The sequence below is a fragment of the Phaseolus vulgaris genome, chromosome 2, assembly GCF_051622355.1.
Source record: "Phaseolus vulgaris cultivar YP4 chromosome 2, ASM5162235v1, whole genome shotgun sequence".
In the NCBI taxonomy this organism is placed as follows: domain Eukaryota; kingdom Viridiplantae; phylum Streptophyta; class Magnoliopsida; order Fabales; family Fabaceae; genus Phaseolus; species Phaseolus vulgaris.
Genome location: NC_143499.1, coordinates 17060415 through 17079130, shown reverse-complemented (window position 1 = coordinate 17079130; position 18716 = coordinate 17060415). Strand labels below are relative to the sequence as shown.

Below are 18716 nucleotides of genomic sequence, written 5' to 3'. Positions count from 1 at the left end.
TACTAGTTTAAGTTAAAACCTACTGCCTAGTAAGTAGCTTACGTTAAGGTTTATTGCCTTAAGTTTGCAAGTTATATTGAATGTCATCTCTTAAGAATTAATAGTTGCTCAAGTTTTACTTTGAGTTAACAGTTCGATAAATTGCTATAAGATTAACAGTTTGCTCAAGTTCAAAGCAGTGAGTGAATGGTTAAGCCCAAAGTACCGCTGAGTTAATTTGTTTAAGCAAGTTTCACCGGTTATGTTGATTAACCACACAGCGAGTAAGAAGCATTTAAAGAGAAGTATCAGAAAACAACTCTTCGGCATTGAAAGTTATACAAAAAGTGGTTGTTCGAGTTTGCATACAAATGTAAACAGTTACATAAGCAGTAATTACAGATAAAGGTTTTACAAAAACAAGGTGATGGGGGAATGCAGCTAGTCTTCAGAGGGTACAATCTTCCCATCCACCACCTCGTTACAGATTGACACCATGGAGAGGTCGAGCTCGGGGTATTGACATGCTACTTGCTCCAGAGTGGCGTCAAACCCGACGGTGAGGACTTGGGCAGTGCTCTGCTCGAGCTCTTGTGTTTGTTTCTTCAGCTCTTCGGTTTCCTCGCGAGCTTGAGCAAGTTCTTTAGCAGCCTTTTTGCCTTCGTCCCGAGCTTGGGCCAACTCTGTAGCAATCGTTTTTGCCTCCTCTCGAGCTTTGGCGAGCTCAGCAAGAGCATCGTCCCTTTCCTTTTCGACCTTTCCAAGGAGAACCTCCCGATCTGCTGACCTTTTCTCAAGGTTTTCCACCTTGGTCGCATCCGCCTTTTTTGCAGCCTCCAAGTCTGCCACTTTGAGCCTATAAGGGACTAACTTGCTTTCCAAGTCGATCTTCTCTTGTACTTGGAGGAGCAGTTTTTGGCGCAGATCGGAGGCTTCTTTGCGTGTGCTCCTTAGCTCAGCATCCATGGCGTCCTCCAGCCTTGAGTGCTCCAACTCAGCCATCAGCAGGTTGCACGTGAGCTTTTCAGCCTCAGCCCTTGTCATCATATTTGACTCCTTGAGCGCTGAGTTCTCCTCTTGGAGCTTCTTGAGGGAGTCCTTCACGGCTTTTGATACAATCAAGGGGAGATCCTCCGCCATCATCTTCAGTTTAGATGTGAAGGGCCCCAAGATCTCTTCGAAGGAGGTTGGGAGGCTTGAGGTTGTTGCTGGTGGAGGTGCTGGAGGAGTTTGGTGTTGACTTTCACCACCACCCTCTTGAGTTTGAAGGGCAAGGGGGGCTTCTTGGCGTGGTGGTGAGGTTGGAGATTCTGTTATGAGTATCGGCGAGTTATGAGCGCCCTCATCTTCTCCTGGTGCGGCCCCAGCAATAGACGTGGTAGAAGGAGGACCCTCTCCAACAGATACGAACGGTGTGGAGGCGCTTGGAGGGTTCTCTATGAAGTTGGGGTCGCTGCTTTCAACCACGGGGGGTGCGGCGGCCAAGGGTGTTGCTTGGACTGGTTGTGATGGAGCTGGAGGTGAGGGCGGTGTTGGTGTTGGGAGTGCTGGTGGTGAAGAGGGAACCGCCCTTGTTCTCTTGGTGACGAGGCCATCCTCAGTCTCCTTATCATCCTCTTCTTCCTCTTGCACCACTTGAGGAGCTTTCCTTTTTGGTTTCCTCAAGATCAGCTTTTTCCTTTGAGGGGCGGGTAGTACCCCAGAAGAAGCTGGACCTCGGGGAGGAGTTTTGCCTTCGGAAGAGGCGATCGCCACAACCGGGTTGGGCACGGCTTGGGAGCCCGCCGCAAGCTTGTGGGATCGGGCGATCGCCCTCAGTTCTGCCAGTTTCCCTTTTCCCAGCATGTTATCTGCACAAGGAAAAGAATAGGTGAGCAACCAAAACAGAAACAGAAAATATGAGCGTATTTATGCAGAGACAACACAAACAATACATGGATGAAAGATCAGGGTCAACACAGAATAATGGAATGCCAAAACAGAGTGGTGAAGACGCTAAGTTAGTATTAGCTCAAAGTGAAAGACTTGGTGTGGAGGTAGGAGCTAACCTATGTGTATTTCGAGTTGGCTCTCGAAAAAATCGTAGGGAATGATTGAGGCAGTGGGGAAGGTGATGTTAGCGGCGGCCACGCTCTTCCAGAAGAGGCAAAGATCTTTGTCTAACTCCCCCATGTTGTCAGGACTCCTTGGTCTTCTGAAGCTGTCCTTAGAGTCCTTGTCCCCCTTGTGTACCCAATACAAGGGGAAGCCGTCGAGCAGTGAGGGGTCTTGGTCGTTTTGGCACACCTTCACGAACTTCCCTTTCCAGTCTTTGTAAGATTGCTGGAAGATTGAGAAGATGGATCTCCCAGCAATTCCGTTCAAGCTGACCCAAAGGCGATCTCCGGGATTCTTTGCCTCAAATATGAAGAGGAAGACGTCGACTGAGGCCGGCAACAGCAAATGTGCACAAAGAATTTGGAACGCCCTTATAAACACCCAGCTGTTGGGATGAAGCTGGGCGGGGGCGATATTGAGCTCGGTTAGAAGATCTCTCTCGAAGCGGGTAAAAGGAAGCCTAAGCTTCACTTTCTTGAACAAAGTGGTGTAGATGAAGCAGAACAACTCGCCGTTGTTCCCCTTATCATCCGCGCAGATCGGCTCACCTGGGAGGCAGGGCAGCACAGCCACTTTGCTATCATGCTCTTTATGGAAGGAAAGGTCAGGCTGATCTCCTTTCCTTAGTCGGTGCACGCCCAACTCAGTGTTTATCGAAGAGGTCTCTTTTAGAAAAGTTGGGGTGGCCCAAGGGTAGAGCTCCTTGTAGTCTTGCGGAGTAAGGGAGGCTCCTCCGGCGACTGGTGGAGTTGCCTGAGTGGGATTGGCGTGAGAAGAGGTAGGCCTCTCAGCCTGATTAGAAGGAGCACCAGAGGCTCGTAGTGGGTTGCGCGCTGGTGGAGGATTTGCCCCAGGGGCAACCCTACGCGTTTTGAGTGGAGGGTTTCGCGACGAAGAAGGAGGGTTAGCGGTGGACTTCGTGTGAGCCATCGCAGGAACTGCAAAGGAAAGAGAAAGGGTTGAAATGAGGATAACAGAGAACGACTCGATTGAGGACGAAGAAGACAGAGCGAACGAATAAGGGTTCGCTGAGATAAACGTTATGAAGGACGAAGCCCTAGGTTACGAGAAAAAGAGAAAAGGAAAAAAACAGCCCACAACGTATGCTTCAGACAGTTAATGGATGATGCAGACCGATTAAAATGCAGCAAATACCAATAGAAGGAGTAAAAGGGGTACCTTTTTGTGATCAGATGAACGATGAAGAAAGTTGGAGATTGAGAGGGACGAGAAGCTTCCTGGTTCACAGAGAAAACGCTTGGAATGCTTGAGAGTGAAGAAAGATGATGGAACAGTGAAGAGCGCGAGGGTTTAAGGGTTTTTCGAACGTTTTCGGAAGCGCAAACGACAGTTAAAGACGATCGTTGATGAAGCCACGTGTCGTGTGATTGAAAAAGGGGTTGGTGGAGCGTCAGAAAGGCAGAGGGTACGAGCGTACGGAAATCTGCACCAGTGCCACGTAGATCGACGGTGACGTGACCTCTTAGTCTTTTCGCTGGTCAAGTCTCAACTTAAGACTGGGGGGCTTGTGTACCGATCGGGTAGTCGGAAGTGATGACGTGGCAGAAAGCGATAATATAGACGTGTTGAGCGGAACACCTGGCTGACAGAAGGGAAGTACGTTGGGAAGTCTGTGTAGTCGTCAACCGTTTAGTTGACGTTCTCCGATCTCTAGTATGTATAACCAGCGGTCACCGGGCTTGCGTCATAGTCACCGTATGTGAGTTTAGGCGATCAAGTGGTTAGAGACCGCCGAAAGGGGCACATCGCCGAAAGATCAAGAAGGCTTGCTTAAGACTTTCAAGGGGTACTAGTACGAAGGACGAAGTTATCAGATGATCATTCCCTAGCCAGAGGTCGAGGCAAGGGAACAGTTTACCAGAACATGCACGATGTGCAAGTGAAGCAGATCTTGATAGCAGCAGGAAAGACCACAGAGAAGGTGTGCATGGTGACACCCTGTACTCGCCGCTTAAGGGGTCGCGCTCCAAGGAAGCTGTAGTTACTCCTCGCATGGGTAACTTAGTCGAATAGCTTGAAGAGTAGAAGTGACGCTCAAGTGGAGAGGAATCCAGATGGTGACACGTGTACAGTTGGATGTGAGCCACGTGTCCAGAGGTGTAACCGTCAGGAGAGAGAAACGCTCAGGTATATAAGGAACTCTTAACAGATTTTGAGGTACGTTTTCCAGAACTCTTGAGTACGCTGAGAGAATTCTTGCACGGTTCCTTGAGTTGAGATTTTCTCTCCTAGTATTTGGTGATTCCGTCACTGACTTGAGCGTCGGAGCGCGATCGGCCGCAGCGGCGCCACTCTGTCTTTTTCAGGTTCTTGCGGAGAATTGAGGTGTGAAGGACAGAAGCTAACGTGGTGCGAAGCTGATCCAGAAGGAGAAACCTTCGACGTGGCAAGGCTCTTGCACTCAGGTCAACCGGCAGGATCATTCTTTTTTTCCAATTTGGTTTAGCTTTTCTTGTTTAAGCTTTTATTGTTTGTTTTTTTATTTTATTTCTTTTCCTTGGGTTTTGGTGGTGAATTTACTTTGATCAAGAGTTGAAGGCTTTGACCTTTTTCATTTGAGAGTTTTTCATCCACAAGAAAGACCTTGGCTAAGGGAAGAAATTTCTTTCTTTGAGTGTTTGGAGTGATCTTGATACAAGTGGCACAACCTTGCTCGTGAATTTCTTACTAACTTCTTTTCTCTAATTTTTTGTCACCCCAAAGAGGAAGAAGATGGAGTCTAAGGCATGAATCAAGAAGTTATCAACACAATGGTAGCCAAGAATAGGAGGACGAATGGAAGATGCATCATTTTAATGATAGGCGCCAACATGTGGCAAAGCCTTCTTTACCATTTGTAAAAATTCCTAGTTTTAGTGGGGAAGGTGATCCCAGTATTTACCTAGGATGGGAGGCTAAAGTAGAAAAAATCTTTAATGTACATGAGGTCCAAGATGACCAAAAAGTTAAGTTAGCCTCCTTAGAATTTTTGGATTATGCCATGCAATGGTGGCACAAATCTGTAATGGACATTGGTTTAAACAAGAGGTCAGTCGTGGTCTCTTGGGAGGATTTGACTATTAGAATCTTCCTGCTGGTCTTCTTAATGATTAGAATATGTTGTAAATAATTTGGGCTCACTTGAGGGGTCCAAATAGTAGAATAAGCAAGAGTAGGTCCATATAGCAAATAGGAGGTGAAGTTATAAAATTGGGCCTATGAGAAGTTCATTAGGGTAGGAAGGAAACCCTACCTTCTAGAAGGCTATGGAAGGGGCGACATTGACCAAAAGTCCAACCCTAGGCCGCCCCCTTTCATGGAAATTCCTACCCCTCTCCTTTCTTATTCTACAAGGCTCCTCTTATTATAAATAGGAGGCCTCCCTCATTGTATTGACAAGTTGAATTGAATAGAAGAAAAGTTACTCTGCACAATTTGTGTGTGATGCTAGTGAGGCTTGTTCCTCTTAATCTTTAGTCTTATATTATGAGAATTTGAGAGCTCTCAAGTGGCAGATTCCAACACTTATCTTGGAGTAAATTCATCCTTCAAGTGGCGTGCTCCCTATCTCAAACTCCACTCTCATAAGCTTCCTTATTCCTTCATCTCTTCCTTCCATTTTCATTCCATTATATTCATAAATATGTTCTTGTTTTGATTTCATTATGTCTTTTCGGTTATTACCTTTTGTTCTTGCTTTCCTTGTTTAATTCTGCACCTTATCTTGGCTTCACGTTCATATTATCATTGTCTTTTCCTTTTTCCTTTGTGAAATGAACCTTCACATCTACTTAACCACTTGGTTAAGTTAATGTCCAATGGAGATTTTCTTTAGGTTTTCACTCTTAATTGTCTAAAAAATCTCAATCATAAATCTAAAGTGTCACCTAAATGAACAATCCTAAAATCAACTCACATTAGGGCATTAGGCCCTAACCAGGCTAAATTTGTAAGTTATTTAGGAGTATTAGCTCGATCTAAGTTGACCCCTGACTGGGACTGATGAGCATATACTTATTCACACTCAATAGCTTTAATCATGGGTTATTGGACTATAATAATAAATAAATCCATTATTGTAATTCAGATTCATATAATTGGGTTTATTTGGGCCTTAACTATTATTATTGTTAATTTTGTGTTTTTAGAGTACATTATCCAGAGGAAGCATCTACCTTTGTGAATGGGCCAAATATGCAAAATTGCAACTTGCTTCTTGAACCAAAACAAAAAACAAATTCTAAGGAGAAGAAAGAGAAAATAAAATCTATAATATCTTAGAAACAGAATTGGAAGCAAATCTTCTGCAAAATACAAGAATTCTGGAAAGTTGGAAAGTCGGAAAGTCGGAAACTGTTAACAAAATATAAACTACAATATTTTCCCAAGATCCTTGGAGAAGAAAAACCTATAAAAGGACACAAGCATCAAGGAGAAAAGGATAGCTTCATAGGGTTTTCTTAGATTCTTTTCTTCTTTGTAATTCTTTTGTTTTGCCTCCATATATGGAAGGCTAAACCTTTTTGGTTGATTCTTTTCTAATTCCCCATTGAGTTCTGAGGTTTTGTTCAATAAAAGTTTCGCTTTTTAATTCTCTATAGTAGTTGTTTTAATAGTCTAATCTCCTAGAAAACTTGTTTTTGTGAGAGGTTGTACTTGAACACATGATTGAGAGTCTTCCTTATCTTAAACTTTAATTTCTTAGTTAGTTCACATTGTTCTAATTAATTTATTGGGCGCATGATTTGAGAGAGAGGAGGTAAGCATTCCCATGGAGTATATGCATGGAACAAAGTGGGTACTGGTTAAACCAGTACTGGTGAGTTTCAGTTGAATTAGATTAGCGCATGTTTAATCTGGTTTAGCTCTTTTGGAGGAATGAGAAAAGATTAATCTTTAGAGAACCTGTGAAGAATTCAATGGTGGAAAAACTTGGGGATCAACCACTTTTTATTTGCTATTTCAATCTCTTTTATATTTCCTGCATAACTATCTTAACCACCTTTTTATTATTATTGTTATTACTAACTTTTCATTGCTTGCAGATAGGTTTTGAATTCGGTTAATTGAATCACTATTGGATTTGTTGAGAGACAACTTGGAGTCATCTGACCACAATTATACTATCATCTCTTTATCATCTCTACTATCATATTAATTTGACAACAAAACGACAGCTATCAGGGACCACGTATCACATTGTTCCGGCCGGTTGACCTGGGACGTCTTTGTGCGCAACCTCACCCGTAAGCTAGGGACTCCTTCCCACTGGTTACCTGTGGATTCCTGCAAAGAAGGACAAAAGGGCGCCCTAGCGGCCGTTTGCACTCCGACGCTCAAGTCAGCTAGCAAGAAACACCAAAACTCTACACCTCCGTATCGGAGCACCGTGAATGGCACTCTGAAGGTGGTCAAAAGAAATTGTGTATTGTGTCTCCTTTCTCCCTCTGGCAAACAACCTCTCTCTAGTCCCTTGTCTGTAGCCTCAAGACTCGAGCAAGCAATTAGAGTATACTCTGGGAAAGTCTGCCAAAAGTTCGAACCCCGTTTCCAACATTCAAGGCGCTATTTAAACTACTCTAGCATTTAAAGCGTCTTAAAGCGCATTTAATTATAAAACGTTCAGCGCCTTTAAGACGTTCAAACCGCTTAGGAGCATTTATAGTACCTTAAACGCTCGAAACGTAAACTTTATTAAATAGTTTTAATTACCTTGTACCTGACAAATTGACGTTTCTATTCTGACTTCGCTGCTATTACACGTGGAGGGCCTCACAGCACTGTGACCCCACTTGGGGGTATTTCCTCGTGTGAGTCCTCCTACCTAGGAGTGCATCTCCGCAAGGGGTGACTTTTTGGGTGCCAACTCATGCCCCCAAACATCTAGCCACTCACTTTAAGAGAGTATCTACCTTCCTCTCATACCCTGCACCTGGCTGCCCCGGGCGTGACCCTTCTCATGAGTCGTAACTATCCCAAGGGCGTCTCTGGAGCAGCATGGGCACTTCATGAGTCAGATTGCTCTCCACTGGCGCTATTACTATGGCCTTGATTCCCACGGCGTCACTCCCTCCATGGTCTTTCCTACCCATGGGTATCGGGGAGCAACGCTGCGGTTGCCTTGCTCTTATGACATTTTACCTTGACAACGCCCTATATTGGCGACGCCTACTAGGCGACGCCTTATCTTGGCGACGCTTCCTCTCGGTGACGCCCCGCCTCGGCGATGCTTGCACTTGGCGTCGCCTCACCTAGGCGACGCCTTATATTGAATTTGACCCCGACGTTGACTTTGACCTTGACTTTGTCAACGCCCGGATACGGGACGGTACAGTGAACATTTCATTATATATGTTATTTTATCTTATCATGCAATTCATAATTTATATGTGTATGATGTACTTACAGGAAATAAGGAAGAAAACTCAAATGATTGCACAAAAAAATACTATCCCCCACAGACTGTCTCGGGGAGGTTTTGATTTGCTAGAGAGAAGAATAGTAGAAGAAAAGTTAAAGAGACAACAGGCAGAATCTGGTTCTGCTGAACTTATCTATCCTCCATCCCTTCTTAGTCGACATGAGAAATGGAAGTTGGCTAGAACTAAACTAGGAGGTCAAATGACATCTGAGAAATCATTAGAGATTTCTCTATATATTGTAAGTTCTTAATTACATGTCATATTTTTAGTCTTACAAACTTATCATTACATATTATTATATTAACACATTGTATTATATTTTACAGGACGAGCTAGTGGAGGAAAGCTCCTATGGAAGTTTTGTTCCCAAAGGTTGACATGACATCTTAATCGTGGCCATTGGCACTGAAGAACACCCTCAGCGTGTTCGTATGGTTTGTTTTGGTGTTGGTGTTACACAATGCACAATTGACGATGATTGATCAATTAGTTGCACAATTGACAGAGAGGTTGATTGGACACCTGACTAAGAGCATAAAAGAACAAGTTACTCAAGAGTTAAAAGTTGAATTCGAGCAAAGATATAATCCAGTTGAACTAGTGAATGTAATTTATGCTCGTGGTCAAGCTAGCACCAAAGGTAGCTGTGATATGGAGGACTTTGAAGATGATGACACTGAATCCTCCTATCAGTGCAGGTTATTTGTTGATGGAAATCCTCCTCGTGTAGTGGCCATTGGTAGAGTGTATCCAGGAGGTTCAACCATCCACACTGTACCCATGCATCTGACCTAAATGATAATGCTTAACATATTTGAATGTTGGGAATAGATTTGAAATGTTAATTGCTATCAACATCTGCTCATAATGAAAAAAAGTTTTTATAAATATGCGAGGAATCGATATTTAGGAGACTATCTTAATAATTTTATATGCAAGGAATCGATATAAATGAATTTTATATGGGCATCAATATCAATCAAAGATAAAATATTATTGTTCTCACCGTTTGAATGCCTTTCTCAGGTGATAAGGATCGTGTCTCCTGGTCGTACTGGAATATGGCTCCATTGTGACAGAGGGTGCCCTACCTGTTAATTACACTCCGACGATCAAATAGTTAGGGCTCTTCAAAGGTAGCATTTAGGTCGAGTGTCTTAGAAAACGTACCTTCACTTGGAGATCCACTCCCTCTTTATATCCATCTTTGCAACAACACTTGCTCATGGGAATAAAATCCTAATTGAAAATAAAACTGAGCACGTAAAATAATAACAAAAAACCCACCTGTCATGAGCATCAATTATTCAACATTTTGTTATAAGCGCGCACCCTTATTTTTTAGGGTTATTATCAGCATCTATCAAAAATACTTTATACGTAACCAACATGCAAAAAACAAACATACACGATTATCTATAAGCACATACACACAACAGGCCTTACCCTTACACAGGGTAGCCACATTGTATTCGTTTTCGATGAGCTCCTTCAATTGGGTCAAACCCATGATCTCTACCCAAACTCAAAAGCCGAGTTGACCACTCGCCAACCCACACCAAGGACCGAGCTATTCTCAAGATAAGCCGTTGACCGAGCCCCTGTCCAGCATAATTATCATGCTTTTTAAAATACAAAAGAGTGAGAAGAATATATCCTGATCCCAATTTTTCCAATTGAATCAAACAACTCTTACTTTTAATTTGTAGTAGGGATAGTCTAACAAATAATTGTAAAACTATATTAATCCCTCCATTTCATTTTATCTTTGTCTCTAATGTTGTTCACATATATTAAAAAAAAATATTGAATAGATCTTCTATTATGCAATTTGTTACTCACCAATAATTATTAAACAATATTCTTTAAAACTAAAACATATTTTTTAACTAAAACTAAAACTAAAACATTGTTACGCACTATGGCCTATGTAGAAATTCCTCACCAATATATAATCTAATATCGCTCATTTGTAGTCATTTGCTCATCTAGTTTAGCTAAAAAATCTATTGAGTCTTATGGCTTTAACTGGTAATTTTACTAACACCTTTGTAAAAGTTGTAAAATGTGGATATTCAACCTGTGCATCTAACTACGGTAGAAGTTTGTGATCTTGGTCAATTAATATTTAGTAGTTTTGTTGCTTTAATTATACAAATAATTAGGTCCTAATCATTGCTTCTAAGAAATTTTTGTACAAAAAAGCAAATAAAATTTAATTAATGGATAAATGATAAAATGAGTAAATAACCAAATGTTCTTAGTTTCAAAACCTATGATATTTTACGGAGTTTTCAAACCCATGATATTTTACTAGGATTTTGAAACCCATGACATTTTACAGAGGTTTTGAAACCTATGGTATTTTACGGAGGTTTTGAAACTCATGGTATTTTATAGAGGTCTTAAAACCCATGGTATTTTACAGTGGTCTAAAAACCCATGGTATTTTAGGAGATTTTGAAATTCATGGTATTTTACGAATGTTCTTAAACCCATGGTATTTAACAAACATTTTGAAAGACTTTTTCTATGGTTTAAAAAAAACAGAGATGATTTAGTGGGGAAAACTACAATCCTGAGTAAATGACTTAACAGAGGTTTTAACCCTTGGTAATGTAAAAATAAACCCCCGTCAAAATGATTTTTCTTGTAGTATTAAACGATCTATATAAAATTTTAGGTGAAAAAGACAATACTTAAACAAAAATACTCTTATTTATTACAGAAAATACAAATCTATATTAAAAACAAAAATTAAAAACAAAGGAAACATTTATGAGATACAACTAGTCTAGAAAATCATGAAGAACACACAAATTATCATTCTTCATCCCATAGAGACAAAACAACAACCATGCATCAAAGGCAATGAGTGGTAACAACAATTAGTGATGATAACACAATATGACCACAAAGAGCTTTCCAAGTTGTCTAATAAAGAATAATTAGCAAAAGAGAATGAAAATAAACTATTTTGTTAGAAATTTAAAATCACTTTTGACCACAATAACGACAGTTTTACTATCATCAAATGTGTGTTACTCCCACCTTAAATTGATTACCAAATTGTCATTAATCTTTGGATCATGGTTAATCAATAATCATCATAAAAATTGGATAAATGATGACTATATCGGTCAGTATCGGATGAGTCAGTCACTCGGCTTTGGTGACCAACCGACCGTGTCGAAGTACACTTCAAGGCACTTAATAAATGACAACAACGATAGTTACCAGAGTACTTTGTGAGTCATAATCACGTCCCAAATTATGTGGGAAATATCTCTGAGAAATCAACTAAATACTAATGTTAAATACTGAAAGGTATTAAAGATATTCTTCAGCTATACCAACATACCTATATACCAGTATCTCCCTATAAATCAGGGATCACGATACGCATCAGTGGATAACTGATATTCAACCCATCACAACAAGGTCACATGACCAACACTATAAATAAACCTTTTGCAAAGGTGTAAGGTACACTTTAATCCGTTTACAAATATACACTCTTTACACAGAGTATTTACTTGATCGTCGGAGTACCTTTTTCAGGTCAACCCCGGCCGAACACCAACCATTGAGGAAGGAGACTTGAAGGAAGGAACGAGGAGATCATTAACACGTTAGCAATTGTACAACTAGTTTCAAATATTATTTAGGTCTTATTTACCTATATAGGTACAATGACAATTAACTTAGAACCATTATCATTTTTTTTTATTTCAATACACAATTAATCTTAAAGATGTCACAATCATCTTTTTGGAAGATGGTTCTCTTTTAAGGACAAGAAGAGATAATTCTTGAACAAGTGAACTCAAATTTTTTGTAAGCTACCTCTATTAGTTGGCTACGGTAGCGTTTGTCCTTGGCACTTAATTATTAGTCACTCGCAAACAAGAAATCACCGTGACTTTATTGGTATTATAGTATGGAAGAGATTCTTGTAGATGAAGCAAGTGATAATTGTTAAACAAATTTTGTATTTTACTTCCTCCCAAATCAAGAGATTAAGTTGTGATGGGGTCTCGTATTTAAGTTAAACCTCGTATTTAAGTTAAACCTCGTATTTAAGTTAAACCTTTTTCTGTGACGAAATGTTTTAGTTAAACTTGGTGGCTATATGGATGCACTAAGGTTTAAGAAGTAAACGCCTCAAAGTCATTGTTGGAACAGAACCTGTATCTTTTCAATATATTAATACATGATGGTTCCTTTATAAAATGCACAATGACAAGACATTTCACCGGAAGAAACTGATGTTGAGAGAAAGGAAGTACGGAAGGGGCGAGGAAATGTTAGCAGTGAAACACATTTCAATATATTAATATTTTATTTATTTTTATTTTTATTTTTAAATTTAAAATATTATTATATTACTATAAGTATTTGTTAAATTAATGTTGTTTTAGTGTTATATTACAAAGTTAACTGTGCTTTTTGAAATGCCCAAACAAACAAAATTCTATGAAAAAGTTTATTTTGACACCGAAACACACATTTCTTAACAATTATAATAATGTTTTAAATTAAAAATAAAATAAAAATAATAATTTATTAATATGTAAAGTGTATATATCTTACTGTATATGTACCACCCAAATTTTATTTAGGAAAAGATTTCTTTAAAAAAAAAATAATATATATATATATACTTAACAAGCATTATAATAATATAATAATAGTTTAAATTAAAAAGTAAATACAATGTAATTAAAATATTAATTTATTACTGTATGATATCATAACCTTCTATTTACAGAATTTCTCATCGAAAGATGGTACAAATTTTATTCGATAACTTAGGGAAATTACAGTTGAGTGACACCAGAGAAGCAATAGCCACGATGCCCAATTCCACGACAGTGCTTATTAATGGGCACACAGAATACAAAACACATAGGAAAGAGAAATATACAGCGATTAATAACATGAAACCGACCAAATAGTCTACCACAATTAAGACGATGATATCTCACTCTATCACAATCTCAGACGATGCGGTTTGAGAGTCTTGTAAGTCACCGGCGCAGAAGTTGAACCAGTGGTTTCGGAACTGGGGTTTCCCCTACACGGCACATAGTAGAAAGAACTCGGATTCGGACACGTCGTTTTCCTCTTGTAAAACTGGGAGCATTCATAGGGCGACCTTTGGTTTGGGAGCCCCCGGATGCAATTCTTTGAGACATCCAAAACCTTGGACTTGATCAAACTCCAGCAGGAGGGGCCAACGTCGTTGAAATAATTGTCGGCCAAGGAAAGATTACCATTGTTGCGGAGAGAAGAAATTTGACAAACATTGTCGGGAACACAGCCGTAGAATTTGTTTTGCGCCAAATTGAGATACTGAATGCTCTTCAAGCACCCGAAGGAGTGGGGAATTGGGCCGGTGAGTAAATTTTTACTCACATCAAACACGACAGCTCTTTTTAGGTTTCCAATTTCAACGGGCAAGCAGCCGTCAAACTTGTTCCCGAGGAAGAGAACTTCGGTAAGGTTGGGTGCGTAACCGACGCTCTTTGGAATGGGGCCGGTGAGGTTGTTGTTGGCGAAAGTGAGGTAGCGGGCCGGTGTGTAGCCGAAATTCTGGGGGAGACACTGTGTGAATTGGTTGTTGTTGATGAAGATGACGTCGAGATCCTTCAGGAAGAGTTGGGGGGGAATTGGGCCGGTGAGTTGATTGAAGCGGAGGTCAAGGAAGACTAGCACTTTTGACGTAATCGCGTCGATGGGAAACTGGCCTTTGATTTTGTTGTTACTGAGATCGAGCTCGAAGAAGAAGGGGAATTTGGTGATATCCGTGGGGACCGAGCCGGCGAAGCTGTTAGAGTTGACGTGGAAGAATGTTAACTCGGGTATTTGGTTCACGCCCAAGAGAGATGAGACGGGCAAAGGGCACCCGTTTTGACCCGTCACTCTTGCTCCATTTAAGTCCAGTCCTGCAACTGCTCGCTCTTCTGAGTTTGGATATGAGGCACATCGTACCCCTCTGAAGTCACACGTGTCAGTGTTCTCGTTCCAGTTTTGCGTGTAACATGTCGGGTCAAGAATGAGGGTTTTGAAATTGAGAAGCACGCGACGAGCTCTCTCTAAACGGCTAAGCGGTTTAGGTGGGGGAGGTGGGCATGGAGTTTCAGGGGAGGGAACAGGGTAAGGAGCAGGGGAACCTCCACCACCTATTATAATTTCTAATGTTTCTCTTTTCTCTGCTTCCCCTAATGCTTCGCTCTCGGATTTTGCCACCTCTTGTGCTACCCCTTGAGAAAAATAAAGGTGAAGTAGGAGTGAGGAGAGTAAAAAGAATGAGAAAATGGTCTTGGTCGTTGTTTCCATCTTGGTGATTGAGGAGGAAAGCAAGGTTTTGCTACTCTTATATAGTGTGTTGCTGAAGATATTGGCAGAGAAAAGTCAAGAGGCTTGAATTGGATGGCGGCCAAGATATGCTGCACTCTCGTGAGAAGCTGTTTGGCTTTCTTTTTCTAAGAAAAGACAGTGATTTGTTGTGTTCTGCTGGGAAGCCAACTTGACACGTTCTCCACCTTCTTTTACCCAAATACTTCCAAAGTTGAAATGAACAGGACACCCACCATACACTCATTTTTTCTTTTTCGAATATTTTTGTTGTAAGTTATGCTGTTTATAAGGGTATAAATATGTATTTATTACAAATATTCAATCCTTGGTCATCTTAGCTATTGCTCTATCACACATTCTACATAACATATTTAGATGTAAGTTACGTTATTAGCAAGTAGTGCTATTAATTAATTCAAAAGTTTTAGGTTTATAAAAACCAAAAAAACAACAAAAGTATTATTGAAGGAGTAAAACCAAAATCATATGTATGGGTCAACTAAAATATTAAATCTTAATTACGCAATAAATTCACACCATTATTCGTATAACATTACTCTATCCCTTCTTTTCTCTTTATATCATACCAATCATCTTATCAAAGGGTTCTCTTTTCTTATCCATTTTTTTTTATTGTGCACTATTTTGTTTATTTAAAGTTAGGCATGTTTGCATAGGGTGAATATTAAATAATATTAGATAACAGTTAAAAGTGTATGCAATCATTATATTTATTAAAATTAGTTGTGTGGGTAAAATTGTGTCAAATTCATCAACACTAAGATTATCATATAAACATTTGCCTAAAAATTCATCATTTCATAGAGCTTATAATTGTAAATGTGTCGTGTCATTTTCATAGTGATAATATTGATTGTTATATGCTTTATATTAATATAAATGTTATTTATACATAATTTTATCTTTGTGATTCTAACTTTGACAATTTCATATTCATTTTTGTCTTAATTAAAAGTGTTAAACACACCTGAATAGTGGTAAGATTTTAATAGTGACACAATATACTCCATTTTAATATATCCATATCTAAAAAATGTCACCATTTAATTAATCATTAGGGACATGGTTAACTGGATGCTTTCATTAATTTCGTCCGTACAACCTCTAATGTATAGTATTCGCATTAAGGTACTTTCTCCTCACTCCCGTGTCTTCAAGCTCTTTTTAAGTTCTTTAGGTCAAATAATGGAATGGTTGGGAGGCATTTTGCATGAGACATTTTGATAAAAAAAAATTTCTAAAATAGCAAATTGTACTGGACAAGAGTGATCCTCTGCTCAGAACTTCGGTCTAAGTATTTAGGCATGGTCAATTTGACTTTGGTCCCAAAAGAGAGTTATAGACTCAGTCTATTTTCGTAGGTAAGCCCGGTGGAGAATAATTAAAATAGAGAAAATAATAAGTTTGATCATATATTAATATAAAGTTGATTACTTAAATATATATTGATACATATTAAGCTGTTAGAATAGGATATATGTGAATATATACAGAGCTGATAGTTAAATAAATATATGCATAAAGTTGTTAGTTTAATATATAAAGTTGTTAAATAAGCGGAGAGCACCTGAGAATAAAGAAGATCTTGTCTATATCTACTGCATCATGAAGAAAATCAAGATAAAATGGATTCATATCATCAAAGAACATATGAAAACGTTCATGAGGTTAAGTGACTACCATTATCCCTATGTTGTTTTAATCTCTAAATTTCTGCTCTATTTTGAAGTGAATCTTGAAGATGAAACCTCTGAGTTGGTAAAATCAACACAAGAAGTGAACAATGGTTCATTAAGCAAAATGGGATTCACCAAGATAAATGGAAGATGGGTGAGCAAAGATGGTGATCATGGTGGTTCCTCAAGTGCTGCAGCTGCTGATTTTGATGAAGAAGATCAAGCTGCTGATATGGATATCCACAATGAAGAACAACCTGCAACTAACTTTGATGCTGGAACAAGTGCAGGACATCAAGGAGATGAGGTTCCCTCAATGTCTTCTTTTAAAAGATACATGGTGGATAAACTTGATGGTTTTGCTGAAAATCAAAGAAATCTCCATGATCTTTTTGTGACAAATTTCCAGAGCATTGACAACAGATTCCAGAGCATGGACACTCGTTTTCAAACACTGAATGAACAGATTGAAGCTGTTCAGAACCAGATCTTTGAGCTGCAATATGACAAGGATGACTGAAGAAAAACAACCGGTTGAATGCTCGAAACAACCAATTGTTTTTGCTCTGTAATAGTTTTATTGCTATTTCTTTTAAATTCTGCTTTATCTGAAACAATTTTTGTTTTATCTCTTCTTATAGTCTATTTGTGAAGAAAAATAGGGGGAGAATTTTATGTTGTGTTGTCTTAAAATCTGCAAACTCTATCTGTTTAAATGATTGTTATTTCTGTTGCTACTGCTGATGCTGTATGGTTTACCTTGGTTTGCCTTTTTTGGCTGTTTTTTCTCTGCTGTATTGGTTAAGCAGACTGTTTTTTATCTGCTGTACTGAATAAGCAGAACACAAGTTATGTGCTATTCTAATCTGCTGCCATAGATGTTGTATATTGTTTAAGTTTTGTTTTACAGGAACTGCTTCAAATTCAAACAAGTCCAACACAAGCAATCAGGGATTTGTCTTCATCAAATAGGGGGAGATTGTTGAATCAAGTGTGATCAAAGGCTTTGAAGAATCCAAATCCTAGTGTTTGATGGAAGGCTGAAGTTGCTGCTGTGTTTAGGATAGGATCGGGGTAGTTTATCTATGTAATCCACTCTTTGTTGAATCTAAAGCTAAAGTGTTTTCAAATATTTTAAGTTTAAAGTGTTTTTCAAACTAAGTGAAAAAAACTTGTTGTTTTGTCGAAACAACCGATTGTTTTACTCTTAGGTGTTTTTGAAAAGGTTGAAAACTGTTTTGGTTGGTTGACTTGCTGTCAAACCAAAACAATCAATTATTTCGTGCTTTGAATCGATTGTTTGTTTAAAAATCCTAACATTATTTGTTTTGTTAGTTGAGTGTGCTTTAAATGATTTTCAAACTGGATACGCTCTTGTTTTAAATTCTTTGACCAATCTTTGAAAGCTATAAATAGTTTGTTTATGTTTTATAACAAACAAGGAAAGAAAAACAGATTTGAGTTTTTCAATTTGAGAGAGATTTCTTTCAAGATTTGAACATTTACTATTCAGCTTTGGTTTTCTCAAGAGAGAGTGGAATATGATTACATCTGTATTGATTTCAGTTCATTCTGTAACAAGTGTAATTCGTTCTGAATACTTTGATTTTCATATGTTGTAAGCCAAGGAGTGTTGTGTGCTCTTGAGGTTGTCAAGATCAACATTGGTGTGTGTTGTGCCAAAGCAAGTGTGTTTCTTGAGGTGATCAAGGTCACTTCTTTGGTGGTTTTGTGTGTAATTTGTATTTGATTGCTTAGTGGATTGCCTAGTGGATTCTGGGGACTGGATGTAGCTCTTAGTTTAAGAGTGAACCAGTATAAACTGTTTGTGTATCTCTTTCTTCCCTTAAACTCATTTAAATTCAGTTGTTGTTGATTTGCTGGTATAAACAACCGATTGTTTCGAAGAAACAATCGATTGTTTTTCTGGTGCTTTGCTAAATTGTGGTTTGTTTCTTGGTTATCTAAATTCTTAATCTGGTTTCTTGCAAAGGATTTCATTCTAGCCTAAAAAGTTTGCGAAAACCCCTTTAAACAATTCACCCCCTCTCGTTTAAGGCCATATATTCTAACATAGAGGACTTTGAAAATCATCTCATGGAATTCAATGCCCAGATGATTATCTCTGTAGAAACAGACGTTATCCGTTGTAAGATGT

General features: G+C 39.0%; 1 non-coding gene across 1 annotated transcript; it reads right to left on the bottom strand.

The window, feature by feature from the left end:
* Window positions 1–13271: 13271 nt before the first annotated feature.
* LOC137810809 (uncharacterized protein At4g06744) lies at window positions 13272–15172 on the bottom strand. Its single transcript, XR_016518482.1, has one exon. It is a non-coding gene; the product is annotated as an uncharacterized protein At4g06744 (transcript).
* Window positions 15173–18716: the final 3544 nt, after the last annotated feature.